The sequence below is a fragment of the Eleutherodactylus coqui genome, chromosome 1 (assembly GCF_035609145.1).
Source record: "Eleutherodactylus coqui strain aEleCoq1 chromosome 1, aEleCoq1.hap1, whole genome shotgun sequence".
NCBI lineage: Eukaryota > Metazoa > Chordata > Amphibia > Anura > Eleutherodactylidae > Eleutherodactylus > Eleutherodactylus coqui.
In genome coordinates this window covers 440,961,528-440,985,633 of record NC_089837.1, presented here as the reverse complement: position 1 = coordinate 440,985,633, position 24,106 = coordinate 440,961,528, and positions in this window count along the sequence as shown.

The following is a 24,106-nucleotide window of genomic DNA, read 5'->3' as shown; positions in this document are numbered from 1 at the left end:
TATTGATGGTGACACTATAATGTTATGACTTCACTGAACTGCACTGTCGGTAAGCAGAGCTGACATGAAATAGACAATGCACTTAAAGCCTAATCACAACAAAGGATTAACATTGTGACAAAGATCAATACGTCAAAGTAATCTAATACAAGGGTACTCAACTGACAGACTGCAGTCCAACTATGGTCCTGTCATTATGCATGCATCTTCCATCAAGAGTAAAACTACTCCTGGGCCGTGGCCCAAATCACAAATACCAGAATTGAGATGTGGGTAGATTATCTTGCTACCATCCTTGCTGCCAATTCTGTAAAGCCCCATTTAGATAGGACGAATGTCAGGCAAATGATGCCCGACACTGATCACTGAAAATGCTAGCTCCCATGCTCCCCCGCCCCTCTTTATTGACTTTACATAGCAGCCATTCAATACTGAACGACCGCTATTTACACAGATCGATTAACGATCAGCTCATTATCCATCGTTTATGCAGCATATACGATGAACGATGAGCTGTTCGCTAATCGTTCAGTGTAAATAGCGGCCGTTCAGTATTGATCGGCTGCTATGTAAAGTCAATAAAGAGGGGCAGGGGAGCGTGAGGAGAGAAATCTCCTGCAGCCTCGCCGCCCCCGTGCTGGCGGCTCTGTGAGCGAGGCAGCAATAGTAGCTCCCGTGTGACAGCATGGGAGAGAGGACACACAGGGACAAGTGTCGGGCAACCTTTTCCCCGACATTTATTCCGTCTAAATGGATCCTTACTTTCTCATTAATTGAGCTCTCTGGTTGAGTTTGATAAGCTGTGAGGAGTCAACATATTTTCCATCACTTGAGCTAGGAGAGGCTGGAGGTAAGCAACTCAGATGCAAGGAGTGAATTAAATGTTGTGGTTCCAACATCTCCTGTCACACTTGGTGGAACTTTAAAGCACTTGGATTACATTTTCAATGTGATAGGTCTCTTTTAGTTTAAGGGTCTAATAAGTATCATCTACTATAATAGATCCTGTAAATATTTCTACAAAGTCTGCAAAACGTTAACAAGATCTTTACTGTTGGTGTTCAAGTCAGACCTCCACCGGACCACAGATGCAGAGAAGTGGACCTTTATTAGAATAAGTTAAGTACCCCTGATCTTCTGTGTTTTTTTTTCTTGCATGCAGGAACCTTGTGTTCTGAAATAAAAAAAAACGGACAAAGGTCAATCAGGCTAAAATCCAAGTCAATTGTTCAAAAACAAATCGTAATTCCTAGATTGAGGCATGTTCAGCCATTACTCATACGGCCTTGAGCGACCTCTGATTACCCTTTGGAATGAAAACAGTACACTATATCCTGTCTCACTGACTTTGTATGTTCTGCATTGATGAATACCAAACAGTGAGAAGCTTTGTTTTTCCAATGGCCACATCAACATCGTTGTAGTAGTGACACTGAGGAGCAGTGTTTTAGTTTACATTTATTTTCTATATTTAAAAAGTTACACAAGTTCTTATAGCCTTCAGACAATTTTTTATTACATTTTTCATCTAAATACAAAGCAGTAAGCAAGGATGAAGATTCGAACACAGCAACAAAGAAGCCCATTCTTAATGGTCCTCCAAGCGATGCATGCTTCCACTCATCTAAAGTGTTTTTCTGGTCATTTGTAAGTAAAAGTTAATGGGGTTGTCTGAGGTTGTTACACTGCAGGTAAATGGGTCCCCCATGGGGAAAAATAACAAAGCAGCTGACATGACCATTTCTATTTCTTTGGAATAAGGCCTTCAGCACCTGTGTATATTAATTTGCTAATAATTAGCTTTGCTACATGCATGTCACACTCACAGCTGTGGTACATGGGCATATGACAGACACACACAGCTGTGCTACATGCCATGCGCCTGACAGACACAGCTCTGCTACATGACATGCGCATGGTACAAACACAGCTCTGCTACATGACATGCATGTGACAAACAAAGCTGTGCTACATGACATACATCCACGCTGACTAGAGATGAGCGAGCATACTCGCTAAGGACAATTGCTCGATCGAGTATCTCCCCGCTCGGAAGAAATGGTTCGGCTGCCGGCGCGGGTGACAGTTGAGTTGCGGCAGTCAGCAGGGGGGAGCAGAGGGGAGAGAGGGAGAGAGAGATCTCCCCTCTGTTCCTCCCCGCTGCCCCCCGCCCACCGCCGACAGCCGAATCTTTGCTCCTGAGCGGGCAGGTACTCGCTAAGGGCAATGCTCGATCGAGCAATTGCCCTTAGCGAGTATGCTCGCTCATCTCTAATGCTGACTATACACATTACATGCACAGCACATTAGACAAACAGCCACTTGCAGCTCTACTACCTTTATGCTGACTGCACACATGATGCACAGCTCCTGGAATATAGTAATGAGCCCCTGGTTATGTGATCCCTGACTGCACCCACACAGGTGATCACATGATGGTGACATCATCACAGGTCCTGTACTTTCCATTGACTTAACCAGTATACAGTACTACCAAACTCCAGAATAGCTTCTCCCACAGCAGTGACGTCACCACAGGTCCTTCAGCCCGCCGGATCTCTGTGCTGATGGTAGGTCAGTTTCTCCTGTCAGGACCGCTGAATTGTGTCTGACATAATAATGGCTTAGTTGTATTCTCAGTGTGTTAGGACCTGCCATAACAGTGCCAGGGGTGGAGATAGGACAGGGCCAGGCGGCAGGGCTATGTCACCAGGGGAGGGGCTATGATGTCACCAGGGGCAGGGCTATGGCATCACCAGGGGCGTGAATATGACGTTGCCAGGGAGCTGAGCTATGAGACTCACTCACAAACATACTTACATACATACAAACAGACAAATAGTTGTTAGTAGTTTGATGGAGAGCACACAGACCCATTACAGCCTGTGGGGCTATGCACATGCGTGTCAATGTGCGGACCATCTTTGTATTGGACAGCACATGGACAGGTGTTCGTATGGTTTTCCTTCCGAGCCATTCAGGCGTAACTCGTATACATGGGAAATCTGCGCCCGGATTTAACAATGAAGATTTTTATTTAATGGCAACAAGCAGAGATCTAGAAAACTGAGAGAAAATGATATAGAAAGCAAGTTGGAAAATTATCTAACTTTTGATTATACAAAAAATTCTCTGAAACTGTAATATCTCCTAAATAATGGTTATTTTAAAATCTGTAGCCCATCATCCCCTACAATTGCTTCAGAATCACATTTATTCAGTTTTTAATTATGGCATTATTAGAAAGTGAGGTAATGTGAACTAAAAAATGTTCCGTAGTGAGAGTTGCTGGAAGACTAATTTAAATAATTTGCAACATAAGCTGACCTTGGCAAACATTCCACGTCATATGTAGAAACACATTTTGTGCATTCTTACTACAGGGGTAGATGTGTAGTAAGATTATCAGCTCACCAGACAGGCAGATTCTACATTTGCAATTTTTTCTTGTGTAGAGATAAAAGAAAGAAATGAAGAACACAAGGGAACGCTCGGCAAAGTCAATGTGAGCAGGGAAGGACACAGTATATATCATCATGATTATTTGATCTGGATTCCAACAGTACATAGGGATATAAATCATGATACTAAACAAAAAAAAGCAATAGCAAATTGCCTTTGGGATTATTTATCTATCTCTCGGGCTTCCTCAGATGAAAGTAAATGCTGCAAAATGGTCTGAAACAATAACCATTGATGTCAATGGTTTCGTTTTCACTAGCAGAATTCTTGCGCGTTAGTACTACGTGTGAGAAAAAATAGCACTTACCCTATGTTTCTCGCAGATAGTTTTCTACATGCAAGAAAGATAGGTCAGGACTAGAGATGAGCGAGCATACTCGCTAAGGGCAATTACTCAAGCGAGTATTGTCCTTAGCGAGTACCTGCCCGCTCGGAAGAAAAGATTCGGGTGCCGGCGGGGGCAGTGAGCGGCTGGGGAGAGCGAGGGATGGAACAGAGGGGAGATCTCTATCTCTCCCCCCCCGCTCCCTCCTGCTCACTTCCACAACTCACCGCTCACCCCTGCCGGCACTCAAATCTTTTCCTCTGAGCGGGCAGGTACTCGCTAAGGACAATACTCGTTTGATTAATTGCCCTAAGCGAGTATGCTCGCTCATCTCTAGTCAGGACCTATCTTCCTGATTTTTCTTTTAAACTCACGTACAATAGTGTGAAAAAAAAGTTAACACTGGTTCATGTGCTAATACACTCTGTAGTGGCGAGCGTATTAGCACATGCACCCATCTGTTCAAGCCCTTAAAGTCCTCTCATCAATACAGAGTAGGGTACTGATTGGCTGCATGAGATGCTTTGCTGCAGCTCTGAGAGGGGGTACTGGTTCCTATTGAAGAGTTACAAAAATTGTATGGAGACTTAAAGGGGTTGTCCCGCGGCAGCAAGTGGGGTTATACACTTCTGTATGGCCATATTAATGCACTTTGTAATATACATTGTGCATTAAAGGGGTTGTCCCGCGGCAGCAAGTGGGTCTATACACTTCTGTATGGCCATAATAATGCACTTTGTAATATACATTGTGCATTAATTATGAGCCATACAGAAGTTATAAAAAGTTTTTTACTTACCTGCTCCGTTGCTAGCGTCCTCGTTCCCATGGAGCCGACTAATTTTCGCCCTCCGATGGCCAAATTAGCCGCGCTTGCGCAGTCCGGGTCTTCTGCAGTATTCTATGGAGCCGCTCGTGCAGAATGCAGGCTCCGTGTAGCTCCGCCCCGTCACGTGCCGATTCCAGCCAATCAGGAGGCTGGAATCGGCAATGGACCGCACAGAAGAGCTGCGGTCCACGGAGACAGAGGATCCCGGCGGCCATCTTCAGCGGTAAGTATTGAAGTCACCGGAGCGCGGGGATTAAGGTAAGCGCTCCGGTAAGCTTTGTTTACGTCCCTGCATCGGGGTTGTCTCGCGCCGAACGGGGGGGGGGGTTGAAAAAAAAAAAAACCCGTTTCGGCGCGGGACAACCCCTTTAATTATGAGCCATACAGAAGTTATAAGAAGTTTTTCACTTACCTGCTCCGTTGCTAGCGTCCTCGTTCCCATGGAGCCGACTAATTTTCGGCGGCCAAATTAGCCGCGCTTGCGCAGTCCGGGTCCTCTTCTTTTCTGAATGGGGCCGCTCGTGCAGGATGCCGGCTCCGTGTAGCTCCGCCCCGTCACGTGCCGATTCCAGCCAATCAGGAGGCTGGAATCGGCAATGGACCGCACAGAAGCCCTGCGGTCCACCGAGGGTGAAGATCCCGGCGGCCATCTTCCGCAGATAAGTAAGAAGTCACCGGAGCGCGGGGATTCAGGTAAGCGCTCTCCGGTGTTCTTTTTTAACCCCTGCATCGGGGTTGTCTCGCGCCGAACGGGGGGGGGGGGGGGGGGGTTGAAAAAAAAAAACCCCGTTTCGGCGCGGGACAACCCCTTTAAGCTCCAATTACATGGGACGATTATCGCTCAAAATTTGCTCAAACTATGTCTTTTGAGAGATAATTGTTGCGTGTAAATGCTACCATTGTTTGCTTTTCGGACGAACAATGATTTTATGTTGAGTTTAAAATCCATCATTTGGCCGGCCAGCTGATAGCAGGGGCCGCACACTATGATTCTCCATGGGAGTGCTGATAACATTGTTTTCAGCTGCTGTCCTGCAGAAGAACAATGGAGCTATATGCAGATAACAGACCATCTGCTGTTATCTGCATACAGCGAAGAGAGACTCATTTACATGCAAATAAAGCTAATATGATGCTAATAGGCATTAGTGCCCATTAGCAGCTTATGCTAAATAATCACTAAAACTGTAAGTTTCCCTATTTTTTAAGCAAATTTTGAGCGATCATCTTTGCGTGTAAATGGGGATTTACTTCAGAGAATTAAAACTAGTACCTCATACAGGTGCATCAGAGGCATCTTAATCTCATCGGTATTAGTGTATCTTGAAGCCACCAGCCTGAGGGGTGGAGATGGGCTGAGGAAAAGAGAACGCCCAAAGATTCTCATTGGCAGATGCATACACACCCTCAGCGATATGCCCCTAAGTTGAGGGAAGATTCTAACTGACTGCATAGACACAGCTTCAGGCTTCACAGACAAATACACATGCCTTCGGACTTCAGAGGTCCCGGCACGGCGGTCAGCAGCGGGGGTTACATCAGGAGATGGTGGCAGCGGTTATCAGCACCAGGAAGGAAGCGGGGGGTTACATCGGGAGCTGGCGGCGTGCAGCTATCAGCGCCAGGTGGGGTGTTACAGCAGGAGCAGGGGTGACACTAGGAGCAGGTATGCGGCTATCAGCTAGAGACCGGCTGCGTTGATCAGCGGCAGGGCCGGGTGGGTAGACAGCAGGAGCATGTCTGCGTCTGCAAATGAGAATCTTTGGGCGTTCCCTTCTCCTCAGCCCATCTCCATCCCTCAGGCTGGTGGCGTCAAGATACACTAATACCAATCTCATCCATACAACTTGTACCATGTTCTGTACTGATGGGGTGCAAGAAACCCAAAACAGCTGGGTGTCTCTTCCTTTTGGAGAAGTTTCCGACTTGGCTGGTATGATGTAGCTTTTGGAGCAAAGTTCGTTTGCATCCAATAAATGTTAGGAAATATGATGACTGTTTGAGTCAGAAAGGTTTACAGGAATTGAGAACACACTGTTATTTATCTCTTACAATTTTTGCCTTTCGCTTATCACTAGTGGCCGGCCACTTGTCACAATGCTTAATTGTCTTTCAATGCTGTTTGATGATCTCTTGCTATCGCGGAAAACTATAATGTTCAAATATAATGTTAGCCTGTTTTTGTAATAATTAACCAATCCCAAGGCCAACAAAGTAAAAGACCACACATTTATCTTCAGAGTTAATTCAGTCATTGACAGGAGTTTTCAAGAACCCTGTACAAATGTGTGAAACAAAATACTCACTGTATTAGCCTTCAAGGCACTAAGAATTTCACATACTGTTCACTTTCATAATGTACTGTGAATGTTTTAAGTAGAGCCTCTGTATTTATTCTCCTGAAAGGCATATATGTTGTAAGAAGGACAGAATATTCCATTTTTGAAAGAGATTAGTATTATGGATTCCAAATGGAATATTTATTGGTACAAGGCAGACAGTACAGATAAAACCTTATAAAAAATTTCCATCACAAATTATTTCTTTACATTGTAGAGTAGTAAGGGAATATAGCGACAACTTACTCTGCAGCGCTCTCAGGTTACTTTCATTTAAGCAAGATGGGCACCCATTTTACCAACCTCGGATGGATGGAAGGCTGGGTCAACCTTGAGCTGGCTACCTGAACCAAGCGGGGATTGAACTTGCAACCTTCAGTTCGTGAGCAAGAGCTTAGGACTGCATACTGCTGCTTAACACTCTGTGCCAATGCCAGAAAAAAGGGAGATAAAATATAACCTTTATTATGTTCATTCAAAGCCAAAAATATCTGGAACATTCAAGCTGTCTGATGTATATTCAGATGACTAAGGTCATGTTCTCAACTGCATTGAAGGCTTTTTCAGGTACTTTGGTGCAATGTACTTTAAAATAGCAGATGAAATAGTGCAGAATGCTACATTATCATATCCAGGAAGATTCTAGGCAGCATGCTGGAAGCCGAATGGACCCCTAAAGATAATCACATTGAGTTCCATGGAGTGGTTCATGTCTGGATCTGACAATTCTGGTATTTTTGTTGTTTGGCTCTAAAGACAGAGAAATATGGAAATTTGAAAAGGGACTAATTGTATTTTATCTATTCAGAGGTGTACATGGACCTGTAGGAGTATATAAACCCTCTTACTCTAGGCGCTTGCTATAGACTACCCCCTTTTTGTCTCTCTAAGAATCCACCAGCGATGAAACTAATTAGTTTAAGTTATTATATGCACTACACTAGACATTATGAAACTACCTTTAGGTCGAGAATGGCTCATACCCTACCTACTTGGCCCCTGTGCAACTGTCTAGGAGGCACATATCATATGCCCACTGCTGACTGCTGTATCTGTCCTCAAAGTTTCTCCCATCATACAATCATTTCCTCATACTGACTCCTCATCCAGTCCTTAAAGGGGATTTGTCATAAAAAAATATCTATACTTACCTATTCCTCCCCCGTCAGTTTACTTACCAGATCTGCACCTCACTGATCTTCTCCTGTCTCCTGCAGTCGGGAAAGGGGTCACCTCACCGCCAGCTGGCTGATTCTTCTGCTTCCTGTGAGGTTACGTACATTCAAAGTCAGTCTTCTTTTCTGCCAGACAATGTATGTTACATCACAGTTCACAGGCCAGCAGGGGGAGTGACGATCTACTGCAGAGACTGCTCATGCGAGATGTCTCAGCAATAGATCAGAATTTCTTCCTAGGCAGTGAACGCTACAGAACAGGGATGTGACCTTCACTGACCTGGCAGGAAGAGAATGCGAGGAATGTAGCCTTCATAACAAGCCGACTGGTGTGCGGTGACCCCATGAGTACTGCAGAAGCTCAGGGAGGAGAAGGTGTGGTAAGGAGACTGACAGGGAAGAAATAGGTGAGTATAGAATGTTATTTCTTTTAATGACAAAACCCCTTTAAGAATTACACACTCTTTGTAAAAACAAAAAATCCAGCATCTATAATAATATTTATTTGTATAGCATCCACTTATTCTGCAGCGCATAGAAGAAGTTGTCATGTTGCAAAACTCGGCATATCTCAGGCAGATATGCAAATTATTAGAGCTGTGGTGTGATTAGATGAATGGTCTTGCCACTTGTGACCCCAAAAGTGGTTCTACCTTTAGCCTATAAAAAGTCTCCCAGAAGCTACTTGCATGTAAAGCCACTTGTGTAAAGCTTGTTGACCACTAGACGCCTCAATGATGGAATTGAAGAAATTTTGCCCAGTTAACAGAGTTTGAGAAGGGCGCATTATTGGAACGCAAGAAACTGGATGGTCATATCATCGAATTGCTCGCCATCTGAGCCATTCTGACCAGACTGTTAGGAGGTGTTGGGACAAGTGGATGCATGAGGGCACTAACACAAGGTGACAGGTGGTGTTTGTGGTTGTCAGACGATCAGATACTTCTTTTTAACTGGTGGTCTGTTGAGGGCATCCTTAGCCGAGGCACCTTGTGTTCATGCCCTCACACATCCACTGGTCCGTGTGTGAGCACCTCAATTCTGCCTTTTCTTTAGAGTGACACACTGCCCACACTGCTGGTGTGATGGTCTGGGGGTCCCTCCCGTACGACAGTCGGTCACCCCTAGTAGTGGTAGGAGGGACAATGACAGCTCAGTGATATGTTCAAGACATCCTGCAGCCAGATGCCTTCCAAGAGGTATTTTTCAGCAAGATAATGCTCAGTCACACACAGCGAGGGTGTCACAGGAATGCCTACACAACATTGCCACACTACCCTGGCCTGCCTAATAGAACATGTATAGGATCATCTAGAATGCCAATTTTGACAGCCTATAAGTTTCATGAGCTAGACGCTCAGTTACAGCAAATGTGGACCGATATGATGCAGGATACCATACAGAACCTGTATGCCTGCATGCCCACCCATATCACATCTTGTATCCAAGCTAGAGGCAGCCCACAGGGTACTAGAGCCTCCATGTCCCCCTGTATCACATCTTGTATCCAAGCTAGAGGTGGCCCAACAGGGTACTAGAGCCTCTATGCCTGCCTGTATCACATCTTACATCCAAGCTCCAGGCGGCCCAATGGGGTACTAGAGTCTCTATGCCTGCCTGTATCACATCTTACATTCAAGCTAGAGGCGGTTCAACAGGGTAGTAGAGCTTCCCTTTAAGGGGTCAGTTTTCTGCAATAAATCGTCCGTTTTCTCTGATATTGTAATCACTTATTTATATTAACGTTACAGTCACACATAGAAAGTTTCATTCAATTCTTTCTAAGTGCTTAATGTAAAAAAAAATTAAAGTGCATATGCCAGGCAGCTCAGATGTTTCAGTACTTATTACTTTTTGTTAGTTCTTTTGTTAAATAGGTTTTCTGAGACTATAATATTGATGACCTATCATCAGGATTCACTTTTTCCTATTAACTTGAATGAGACTGAGCCTGCAGTATCATTCTGCGCCACTACACTTAATATAGTAGACTTCTCTGTTGTCATAAATCACAGCAAGAAATTCCTCCATGTAAAGAGAAAACAGTAGATATTCCGTAAATGAACTAGAAAATGCACCTAAATGTGTCCCCCAAATCTTCCAATATCTAGCAATACTCAACTTTTTTGCTGATAAAGAAATGTCTGAGCAAGTCTTTCTTGTACACTTTTAGAAGACCAAAAATGAGGGCTAATATTGCGGTATAGGGTAGTGTTGAGTGAACCAAACCAGTAGAACCCCGTTTCAGGTTGAACTTTATTAATGGTAAGGTTTGGCATAACTGCAAATTCCAGTTTAGTTCGCTCAATACTAGTCTTGAACGCTGGTGTAAAACACTGTCTAGGAACTATAAAAGCACTGCACAGCTCTCAAGAGTGTTATATGGGGCTTTTATGCCCGTTGGGCAGTATTCTACACCAGTTTTAGAGGTTTTGGTGAACTAATACGGAGCAAATGAAATTTTTTTTAAAGCTCAGCAAACCAGTCGAATCAAACTTTCCAAAAGTTTTCTCATTACTAGTCTTGGGGGTACGGAACTGACTAGATGACATCATTATGTTTTAAAAAAACAGAAAATGTTCTCCCAAAAATCTTGTATGTTAGGGCATTCCCACTAAATATGATAGTATGTTCGACTATGTCTCCTAAAAAGCAAATATGGAAATGGAATACTCTTTAGAGTTGATTTCTTTAGCAAACATAAAATAAACATTAAATAAGAATTATAGAATTAAGAATTGACATTAAAGAGGTTGTTCCATGAAACATATTTATCTCCTATCCACAATATAGGGTATAAGGATCTGATCTGTAGAGGTCCATGTGCTATGACACCCACTGAATGGGGATCCAGAAGGTCTGTGAATTATAGGGTGGTCACATATGCACATTTCCTGAGTACAAGCGCTTGACTATCCCTGAGAGCTTGTAGTACAGAACTGTACTATAGTATAGAATTAAGTAATATCAGTTTTAACTTCAGTAGGTTTCAATAAGTTTGGAAATAAATAAACACTACAACTTAATAATTACCATTAGCAGACGCTCCAGACACAATTTATTCCAGTGCCCATTGCTTTCCTGGAATGATTGCAGGAATGACAGATTTCAGCAGAAAAATGGTCAGATTGTACCAAGCTGTAGACATCACTTAATAACTTGACAATCCTGCCAGCAATACTATAGTCAAATTATATTTTATTTCAAAGAGGCCATCATAGGTCAAAAATGCTTTGAAAGCACAAGAAACAGATCTGTCTGCCTATTTACTGATTTGTAAAGTCACGTTTGATATATGAAGTTGCTAACAAGTGTAGGAGGACAGAGTCCTCCTCTCAGGATGTCTACAGTATGTAGCTTAGTGATAAATGTCTGATACCGCACAGGTATGTAATCCTTTCCATTTAGCTGGATGTAGAGTAATAACATGCAAATAAGTTATTGCCCAAATGGAAAGGGAATTCCCAAATTGACTAGGTTGAAGGCATTTGGAATCCATTTACAAGTTCAGTTTCTTGTTGGCGAAGACTACAGCTTGTATATGGATTCCAAAGAACTGCCTGAGGATCCCCATATCTTTGCTCATTGTTCTTGCTAATCTGTTACCACTCAAACATAATTGTCACTGGTTTCACCTTGAGGGCTTGGACTATGCCAAGGTGCCGCCTCATGTTTGGCACTTTGTGGGTATAGGGTGTTTCCACTGATTAAACTAGAAAATGATCATGTAACAGAGCAGATAATAGCTAGATACCTTGATTAATGTCTTTATGCCCTGAAGTCCAACGATGTAAGTCTGTGCCAACAAACAAGTAAGGTGCTTGCCATGTCTTAATCTAAAAAATGTGTACCAGAGCAAGTGAGACACAGCTATGTTCTGTACTATCTGTAAAATGATTTTACTGTGTATGTTTATATAGCATCAACATATTCCGCAGCTCTGTACAGAGATTGTCAACAGTTACATCGGCCTGTGTCCCAATTGTGGCTTAAAATATAGATTCAAAATTGGCCTTTTAGCATGTTTTAGGTATGTGCGAGGAAATTGGAGAGCTCAGAGGAAACTCACACAAACATAGGTAGAACATACAAATTGCATGCAGATGCTGGCCTTAGAATTGAACCCAGGACCCCAGTGCTGCAAGGCAGCAGTGCTAACCATCGTCTACAATACAAGAATGGGAATACTGAGTGATCTGAGCAGCTTCTAATGTGACTTGGTCATCGGTGCTAGACCAGCCTTGGCTTGGATTTTCTAGATGACTGGCCTTAGTAACATAGTATGTTAGGCTGAAAAAAGATGTACGGTATGTTCATCATGTTCAGACTATTGCAAGCCAATGTTGATTCAGAGGAAGACAAAAAAGCCCCAATGAGGGAGAAGCCAATTTTCCTCATATAAGGGTGAAAAAATCCTTCCTGACTCAAAGTCTGGCAATCGGACTGATCCCTGGATCACCAAACCTTCTGAAGTAATTAGTGACTATAATATAATATTGTATCGCTCAATAAAGGCATCCAGGCTCCTCTCAAACGCTTTTATTGTATTTGCCATCACCATGTCCTCCGGCAAAGAGTTCCATAGTCTCACTGCACTTACAGTAAAAAAATCCCTTCTATGTTGTGTAGAAAGCTTCTTTCCGCAAGACATAGAGGATGCTCCCTGGTTACCCAGTCAGTCCTGAGTATAAATAGATTGTTGGAAAGATATTTGTATTGTCCCCTCATATATCCATACATAGGTTGCCCCTCAGTCATTTTTTTTTTCAAACTGAATAACCCAAATTTTGATAACCTCTCTGGGTATTGTCCGCCCATTCCATTTATTACTGTAGTTGTCCACCTTTGAACCTGCTCAAGCTCTGATATGTCCTTCTTGAGTACCGGTGTATAAAACTGTACACAATATTCCATGTGTGGTCTGACCAGTGACTTGTAAAGAGGAAGAACCATGTTCTCATCATGTGCCTCTAGACCTCTTTTAATGCACCTCATGATTCTATTTGCCTTGCCAGCAGCTGCCTGACACTGGTTGATCCAGTTAAGCTTACAGTTAATTAAAATCTCCAAGTCCTTTCCCATGTCATTTTTGCCCAGTGGTTTCCCATTTAGTGTGTAATGGTGACATGTATTTCCTCTGCCCACGTGCATAATCTTACATTTTTCAATGTTAAACCTCATTTGCTACTTTTTTGCTCAAGCCCCCAACTTATCCAGATCCATTTGCAGATGCCTTGTGTCCTCTCTTGTGTTAAATAATTTGCATAATTTTGTATAATCTGTAACTATTGATATTTTCTTGTGCAATCCTTCTACAAGATTATTAGTAAATATATTAAAAAGAATAGGGCCCAATACTGCCCCCTGTGGTACCTCACTAGTAATGGTAACCCAATGAGAGTATGTACTATTAATAACCACCCCCTGCTTTCTATCACTGAGCCAGTTACTTACCCACTTACACACATTCTCACCCAGACTAAGTATTCTCATTTTATATACCAACATTTTATGTGGCACAGTATAAAATGCTTTGTAGAAATCAAGATATACAGGATCCAATGACTCTCTAGGGTCCAGTCTAGCACTTACCTCCTCGTAGAAGCTGATCAGAATGGTTGATCTCCCCATAACTCCTTGTGGAGTTTTCTTGTGCAATGGTGGGGATAATATAGCAAGAATGGTGTGATGGATGAAAAACATCAAGTGAAAGGAGATCCTATGGAAGAAAACAACATATGGATGCCAAGAATTGTGCTAAGAAACAGGAGGTTCACAGTCAAAAAAAGTCCAGCAGAATAAAATACTAGTGCTCCAATTAACATGGTCAAATGCACAAATCATTGTTCCTTTGTATGAATGGGCTACAATAGCAGATGATCAGACCAAGCACCACTGCTGTCTAAGAGAAACAGCAATTCAAGGCTCCGATAGGCAAAAGAGAACAACAATTGGATCACTGAGCAGCGGAAAAACATCAGCTGGTCACATGAACCCAGATTTCTGTTGCTCCAAGCTGAAGGGAGGGTCAGAATTTGGTGCAAGCAGCATGAATTGATGAATCCTTCCTGCCAGGTGTCAACAGCTGAGGCTAGTGGAGGTGAAGTAATGGTGTGGGGAATGTTTTCTTGGTACTTCCTGGGTCCTCAGATACCCATGTAGTATAGCGATACAATAATAATGAAATTCTGAAAACATGACCTCTTGGATACTTGAGAAGTGGATTTAAGAAATACTGATCTAAGCTACTCTCTATACAGGCCAAAATATTCTAATAATTCTACACTATTGCTCCATGAATCTGGAAGCAACCTGCAGGACGTATGTATGATAAGTATTGAGCCTTACCCAGAAAAAAATGATTCAATAAAGATCTTGTATTCTTTTTTATATGCTTGTGTTGTAAAATAAGTTTTATAGTTGTTAATATGCAGCAGAGTAAGTTTTTAAATACTGTATATACTCGAGTATAAGCCTAGTTTTTCAGCCCATTTGGATGACAGCGGGGAGAATTCAAGCAGCTTGTCGCACAGGCGTCGGCTGGGAGGTGAGTATGGAGGTTTTTTTTCACCTAGCATATACTTTAGTCTAGCTCGGCTTATACTCGAGTCAATAAGTTTTCCCAGTTTTTTGTGGTGAAACTTATTGTCTCGGCTTATACTCGGGTCGGCTAATACTCAAGTATATACGGTAACTCTTTCCTCTGGGGGGATAGGGAGCTGGGTGGGAGGTAGGTTGGGTTCAAGGCAGGTTAAGCTGTCTCTTAGGTTACTTAATTTTGTGCATTTATTACAATTTCAATAAAAATATTTGATTAGAAAAATAAATCTAACTTTATAATTAGTTTTATTTTTAACTTTTCAGTCATGAAATGGAACAAAATCCTCAGATAAACTCTAATAGTACATGACAAAAACACGTTCATTTTTATCATGTTGGGAGTTTAGGGCTCAGTATTTGGATCCTTGCCCAAGACCCGGTAAGATTACTGACAACACTGGGTGGTACAATAATGTATAGCTGTTACTATTTGAACGTGCCAATATAAATCTCTCTTCAGTTTACTTTAATCAAATTTATAGAACGACAGACCTGCTGTAACATGTAGTAATAGTTATAATCCAAAAAATGCTTTAGTGTTATTTATAAATGCTACATACACTGTGATATTTCTGTACTAATGTTATGCTGAAACTTGCTACATGATGACTAACCCTCCCTGATATGGGTAATGTACGTGAGAAGTGTCATACATCACATGCATGACCCCCCCTCCCGCCCTGATTTAAAAGGCTATTTAGCCTAATGATTTTTTTATTTTTTTTTATGGAACTGCGCATTTAGGCGCATGTTGAGGGCACATTTGTGCACCTCCCAAAGACTTCTGTGGGCAGGACCTACTTTTTTCCACGTGTGAAATGTGTGCAAAACACGTTCATGAGAACGAACGGGCTCTATTCTCTGCTGATTGCATGTGTAAATATGGTTGTCTGAAGGCTTCTTCACATGACTATGACGTATTCACACGCTATGAAGTGGAGTTTCAATGGCTTGAAAAAAAAAGGCTGCAGTCTTTGTTTCAGATCTGAGGGTTTTAACCATTGGGCCTTCTGCAGACGGATACATTTTTTTGTCGCAGATACTGCATACATACACGAATGCTCTATTTTGGGGCGGAATTGCACACCAAAGGCCCCATAGTAGTCTACTTGAGTTCAAAAATGTGCACAAACTATGAACAAACATGCACAAATTACACAGCCACCTGTCAGGATGCTATAAAGTTTGCTGCTAATTGCAGGGAAGGCATGGGAGACCCTCTTTGAGGCATTCCTTCTGCCTGTAGAGTTAAAGGGATGTTTCCTGGCTTTAGATGCTGCCACACCGCAACTTACACAGCCACCCCTACCTCCCCAAGTCCAAACACAAATACACACATCTTGAAGTGAGTTCCATGGCAAGGTGGATTTTCAGGAATCCAAGAGTGTATTACTATTACTAAATTAATTTAAGCTCGCAACCCACGACAAGGGCCCTCGTTGTCTTGCAACTCCCTAACTACACAAGTATCTATCTAAACAAAAAAAAATAAAGCACTGCCAACTTTAAAAAAATAAAATGCTGTCTAAGGAGAATAGTTCATCTGTTTCCTTGAACATGGTCCATCTGCCATGGAACGTTTTGCATGCATGTTGCGACACCAGAGCATGAACCCTGAATGACCAACTCCTCCTTCTAGGAACAAGCTTTGCCATCTCAAATGACTGCCCAAATCTGGTGATGCAACCAAAGCAAAAGAACATCTTTGTCATCAGAAGACGTCTCCAACCTCAGCTACTCTCTTAAAAACCCAGAAAGTACCAGAAGCATCACAGTATAGTGTCTCGCTGCACATGTTGAATATTTATGGATGATTACAGCAGGCTGGGTCAATGATGATGGCATGATGTATTGCTAGCAGGAATGTAAGCATGTGCAAATGCGCAGCTATTGTGAATAAAAAAAAATACATACCCCGTGACATGCGTAAAAAAGCCTGTTCACTGCGGTAATACACTGTGCAGATGCGAGCATATTTGCACTTATGCTCATGTGTAGGAGCCCTAAGGCTCTTTCAAATGGGCAGAATATTTCCATATTCTGTACTGCAAGCAATGGTAAATTCCACATCAAATGATTCTTGCTCTTCTTTGCTCTCAGCAGTCTTGTCTTTCTGTTTCTTGTAGACAGCAATGGTATTCTAGCTGGTCTGCTGTTGTTATAGGCCATTGGAAATGGCTTAAAATCTTCCTGCAATTCCATATCAAAATCCACAGTTCGGGCTCCTTCACACGGGCAATTTTGTATGGGTTTTCAAACGCATTCAAAAGAATCCATTGAAACATAAAAATGTTTTTGCGCCTGCATTTCCGTCAAGTGAAAAAATACATAACATGCTTTTTTTGTGCACATTTGCGCACCCGAAGCTCAATAGGAGTCTATGGGGTGTGTTGATTTGCGCACCGCATCTGCACTAAATCACACACCGAATGGTGTACTTTCACTGGAAGATCGATGACACCTAAGACTAGTTAGGCTGCGGTAAAAAGTACAGTAAAGTGCGTGGATCCGCTTGTGAGAGGATGTGATAGCGCTCCATTCAGAGTGCAAGTACGTCACGCTCTTGCAAGCATTAAAATAGTTCACTTGTATGCAAGAACATCTTTGCACCGTTTTTTGTGCATAAAACTTGCGCCCTTTAAATGTGACGAAACAAAGCCATTGGTTTCAATGGGTTCATTCCCACGAGCGTATTTCTCGAACCCAAATCCTGCATGTGAGCTTAGATATGACTATGGAAGTCTATGGCAAGTTAAAAAAAATCAAGGAGAAGGGTGTGACCCTGTGTAAAACGAAGGGGAAAAAAAGACAGCTGGCCCTAATTTGGCTTTTAATAGCCATTCTATTCCACGGAAAGGGAGTAACATGTGCACGTGAACTGGCATTTCGAGCACAAAAATTACATTAGTATGCGCTGAAACAAGCATATCAGCCTGATTATTGCCATCTCCAAACCTTGATCATGCGCAAATACGCTCCATTGCGGTGACTATATTTGTGCGCATGCTTGTCCGTGGAGCCACTAAACCTGTGGATTTTGGTGTGGACTTCCAAAGCTATGGATTTGGCTGCGCCTTCCAGTGTAATTCCTTATTATGTGAATGGTCTCTTATAGAGTATAATGCAATATCATAGTACTGCATTATATGGTTAATAAACAAGAATTCATTAGGCAGACATGTAAATTGCTTGTGAATTAATTTGCGCTGGAGGAATGCATCATGTGTTACCCAGAAGTGTCCAGATTGATAAATGTATGTAGAATTGCTTTACATAAGTGACCAAAAGTCACAAGCTCACTTTAATAGCAAGAGGATGGAAATATCACACATTATACAGGAAAGAGTTCCAAACCACAAGCGAGCACGAGCCAAGCCAAACAATTACACTGACTTTTTAAAGTAATCAAAACTGTTAAAGGAATACTGTTTTAAATTATTACGACTTCATATTCAAGTGGTTGTTCTATTAAGATAAATGTTTGGATGAAGTCACATGGCTTAGTTATGTAATGCGGTACTAATATTCCAAATCAGGGCTGCAAATCCCACTGGAGAGGAAAGGGCTAGAAATGGAAATGAAGTTCTTTTGTCGTACGGAGCTTTTCTTCTTACTTACACAATGTTCTCTCCATTTATCAGCTTATCAATCTATGAAAATGGGCAAACCACAACGGATACAAATCTCTTCCATGAGAGACGTAACCTGAAGCTTCTGGGCCCCGATGGAAAACTTGTAACAGGGCCCCCAACTATAATGCTTTATTCATACCGTAGTACTGGGTTCCCTATATGGAGAAGAGAGGCCTTATGGGCCCCCTAAGGCTCCTGGGCCTGGGTGCAACCGCATTCCCTGCATCCTCTATAGTTACGCCCCTGCCTTCCATACACTGTAGGGCTAAAACAGACTGGCACATGCGCAAAATACGCTCGCCGCTGCAAAGCGTATTAGCATGCAACTCAGGTAAAATGCTATATTTTCTAGCATTCAATTTTCACGCTATTGCGTGCCGGTAAAAAAAAAGCTGGAAGATAAGTCCTGCTCTATCTTTCTTTCGCGTAGAAAAACTTTGTGCAAGAAAGATAGGGCAAATCTTATCTCTTCTTCTCTTCTTGCGCATAGTATTAATGCATGAGAATCTGGCTAGTGAAAACTAAACTATTGAAATCAATGGTTTTGTTTCGTCATGTTTTTCAGGCATGATTTTTACGTCCGTAAGACATGACAAAAACATGGTAATCTGAAGAAGCCCTGAATGTCCACTTTATTAGGGCTCCTTTACACCGGTGTTTTTTTCATCAGTATTTCGGAAGACAAAACGAGGAGTGGGTCCAAAATACGGAAGAAATGTAAATCTTTCCATTATACCTTCTATCTGATTTTGGCTCACAAAATAGTGATGAAAAATACGCCCGTGTGAAGGAGCCCTTAGAGACACTTTTAACCACGACAGAGGCACCACTGGAAAGTTACGGATCCGTTCACAAATATGTTGAAAAAAACTCTAAACCAAACGGATGTTTCAGCTGGGTAACCAGACATGACATGAACAGATCCTAAATGCAGTATGAACTCAGCCTAATTTCTATTTAGCTTTGCAATCTAATCTTTCCTTGCAATAACTTTAATATAATGGCATTACTATGTAGTATAGCTAGAGAGTCTTTGCTGCTAACAGACATAGCAGGTATCTGTTTAAATGACTTACCCCAAGAGGCAAATATTGCCATGGAGATGGGCCAAAAATTGTACCAAAATCATCATGTGCTTGAAAATTTGTGCCAAATTTTGGCAGATGTCCAGGTATAAAAAGGGGTAATTTTAGCTTCGTAATGAGCTGAAAGGATGCCAGGCTGAGGAGTACATGAGCTTCTGGCTGTGATTAGAGAGAAACAGGATCCCTGTGGTCTGGAGGGCAAGAGAACTGACCAGCACTGGCAAGAGGACTGAGAGAGTAGCGGAGAGGGCACTCCCTACCCTTCAGACAATGCTGTGGGATCACTGGGGTTGGTAGAAGCTTAGACTCTGGCATATTGACTTGTAGGTGAGGCCGACCTCAGCTGAGACTTAAGGTGTGCACACCAAAAAAGGTTAAAAATAGATAGCCAGCAGTCCTGCTGCATAGGACAAAATCACACAGGGGAAACCGGTCTATTAATAAGCTTTTGTCCCTAATACCCCCATCCACAGACTGAGACAATTATTTGTGGGGAAAAGCAACATGGTCAGTCAGGTAAACAGCGAGCCTTAGATAAAAGAGACATTGCGAGTGATTTTAAACGTCAGCATTTTTTGAGACTGTGTTATTACCAGTATGACTTTTTACAGCAATCACTAATGGGCTTCAAACTTGCACATATATCTCTTTAAGGCAGTGGCTTTGTTGACTACTGGCAGCCAAGTTCCTGCTGTAACTGCCATTACACAAGTGCAAGATACTGAGGAACAACTACTCACCTACCACATATTGGGGGTGGGGGAGTAGTTGCTTAGTATTATCCTTGCACATAGATAAGGCATGCAAAAGGGGCCAAGTCCCACTGATACACGTAGTGCAACATAAGTATCTTGCACTTATGCAATGCTCCTCCATATGGTAATCTGCCTTTACATTCTGCTGGGAAGTGGGGTTTGTACCTGTCCTTGTGTATCTTTGTCAAAGTGCTAATGACCACTTGTCTGTGATTCCGTGTGTCCTGTGTGAGTTACGTGCATAGCCTGACAGCAGCTGACAGTACCTATGGTGATGCATCATGTAATCAGTTACCGGCTCTTAGCTCCACCCCTGATCACATCTCATCACAGCTCCTTTATCCTTGTGCACTGAATGAGCGATTATGGGTGGACTACATCCCCCACAAACCCCTGTGGCCTCAGTTGCTATGGATACAGCAGTACTCAGTTTGGAAGTTTGGCGCTGGTTGTGAGACAGCTGAACACCTGTTTGGAGACTCCAATAAATGACACCTCACAAATGTTCACATACATAGCTGGCAGTGCATATTGACCAACCACATTGAAGCATAGTAATTCACCACTAACTTCACATCTCCTGAATATGATATCATGCTATCTCAAGTGCTAATGCCGCCAACACCAGTCCAGCCTTTATCTAATCATCAACTGTTGTCCAGTGTTAAAACAAACAGTCGCTGTTGTGCAAATATGTCCCCACAGAGTTTTCAATGCCACCGTGAAGCTCATGCAGCTTACATGACACAGCGACAAACCGCAATGTCACCTCAGTCAGCAGCTAAAGTTTGTAAATCTCATGCAGTAAATATGCGAAAGCTACGAGTGAACATGTCTCCTCAGGAAGCAGCTGAAGTTCATAAATCTCGTGCAGCTCATATGCAAAAATAACGAGCCAACATGTCTCCTCAGCAAGCTGCTGAAGTCCGTAAATCACATACAGCACATATGCGAAAGCAACGTAGCAGAGCTGTGTGTGTGACGTGCCTGTAGCGGAGCTGTGTGGCGCATTGTGCCACCAAAAGCACTGGTACTATAGTTTCCTAATAATTACTAGTATTAGTATATTGGTAAATATGGCCGCTGGCATTGCTATTTGGAATAGAGGAATTACAAACAGACTTTCTTTCAACTGCATTCGGCTCCGGTCTAAAACATAAGAAGAACAATCCAAAAACTGCGTACACTATTGCATTCTTAGTCATAGCGTGTTGTCAATATAATCTGCCACCTATTTAAATACATGTCCACCAATAATGATACAAACAACCATCACATGACGTATTGCAATTAGTCAAGCGATGCCTGGAGTGCATGAGCAAGTTCGACAGCTGGAATGGAACAGCCATAAAGTATCACTTAACATAAATTTTAAGAATTCTCCAAATGTGATCTGACATCATAAGAGAGATGAGACATAGTAACATAGTTTCATGCCAAAACTTTATGAGTGAAATGACAGAATCACATGACACCGACATGGACCTTGCAGTACGTTGGCTAATGTACTGATCTTGTTAATGGAAATGGACCATGCAACTTCTGTTCATTCATACATTTTGGATGTTCGACTTAATAACTATGGGGGGAATTTATAAACCAATATATGCCAAAATTCTGATATAAAAATGTGGGACTATTTATAAAATTGTATGATTTTTTTGCATGTTAAGCCATCTTCGGCAGTTTTGCAGGGCTCGGCGGACGTGGTCCAGAGCATGCCCAAGATATGACAAATGTATTAAAAAGCTTGCGCCTCTTATTTAAATGGACACATCGTACTCCCTTGTAACTTATCTAAGACTGGCATGCAAAATACCGATATTAGATAGATCTTGCCCGATATTTCCAGAAGTTGTGAACATGAAACAGGAATTAATGTTTCATAATCAACCAGATTGATATTTTTTTCCTCATGTAGCTGTATCAATATCAAGTTTGAATGCACAACTCATCGTTCCTTAGCACTGGCGTACTATAACAGCAGACGACCGCTTTGACTCACGAGAAATAGAAAGGCTATAATTTTTTAAAGGGGAGCTTTTAACTTGTTGAAGGACACCCAAGGGCATTATTACCATCAAAGGGGCATACAACAGGCATTATCACTTTCAATAGTCCATTATTACATTCAAGGAAAATTGGTTTCTACCTCAGTGGGGGTTTTAGCCTTCTTCCAGACCAACATGGGAGGTGGGTGGGAGTGGGGAATAGGCTGAACTAGATGGACATATGTCTTTTTTCAGCTTAAGATACTATATTACCATGTTAATATAGTTTTCACAATGAGAACGTACATCGCTGAGAGCATTCCTTTGATGGGAGTATAGCAGGAACTATATGAATGATTTTTGGCTTCCTTTCTAGACTTCCTGGCTGTCAATGAAACAGTATTGGATTTGGCTACATGTAAAGCTATGGAAGTAACGTTGCACCTTTCTCCAAGAGGTTGCTTCATACTGCATTTTACATTAAACAGTTATGATGTAAATAAGTGGTTAGTCTGGCACGCTATACAAAGTGGAACATAAATTACTTATTATCTAGAAGTGAGCTGGCAAGAGTTTCATCTCTCTGAATGCTTCTGCCAGGATCTCATGTTATACAGTATTAAAAAGCTGAGATTAAGCAAGAACAGGTATTTGCGTGATCGGAGATTTAGCTTTTTTATATATCAGAAAAGTTACTGATTTTAAGCGGGTTATCCGGGACTTTTACTACTGATGATCTGTCCTCAGATGAGTGTCCATTGCTGCTTGGATCCCCAACGATCAGTTGCTTGCCTTGCCCGCTGTCAGTGTGGACAGTACTAAAAACAGATAGCGCTGTCTATATTGCAGTAGCCCAGACTGATGCTGCAGGAATAGTGTCCATTGAATGGAGCTGATCTGAGAGAATCCTGAGTGGTGGACTCCTGCTAATCAACTATAGCTGACAGTCCTGGATAACTCCTTTAAATATTACTTGAAAGGGTATTAATTTCTTTGTTATTCTACTGTAGCATCACTGTGGTAAGCCGTCGTCTGGAGCACAGGAGGTCTTGGGTTTGAGCCCCAACATTATGTCTGTTTTCTCCTTCTGATGGTGGTCGGCTGTCTGAGGTATATGTCCTGCCTGACCGCTTCATGTGCAGATGCCTGAATTCCCTCCATTCATAGGTGTGTGAATGCCTTAACCCCCTCTGTCCATTGGTGTGTGGATGCCTAAATCCCCTCTGTCCATTGATATCTAGACATCTGAAGTCCATTCATATGCGGACAATGTCCTGTTTGATGTGTCTGGTGTTTCTTATGTCCGCTGGGCGCACTGTAGCACTACGCCTCCATACGGATGCAAGATTGTGTCCATTTTAAAACCTCAATCACACACATAGTATTGCAAGGACCAATTGCACCACTCCAGGCAAAGATGGAAGGACCTCTGTCCCTTACTACCCAGAGAAAGAGGGAACCCCTGCCTAAAAATGGGGTAATCGTCCCGATAAGGTCGGCCCCACTGTCTTCATCTGGGACCTGGCTATCCCTGATCAGGAACCAGTAGAAAAGCACTAGACACACAGGACACAACACTGTTCACACACACTGAACACAGAACAGGACTGCACATAAAGCACAGGTCTGGCCACCTGCACAGACATAACATACATCACTGCTCACACCAACATACCAGGTTACACATAGCACATAGAACACAGAACAGGACTGCATATAAAGCACTTGTCTGGCCACTTGCACAGACATACAAAAAATGTCGCTGTTCACACCAACATATAACAGGTAATGCACACCACATAGAACAGATCAGTTAACACCTCATGTCTAGCCACCAGCACAGACATACAACACAAATCACTGTTCACACCAACATACAACAGGTAGTGCATATGACTAGAGATGAGCGAGCG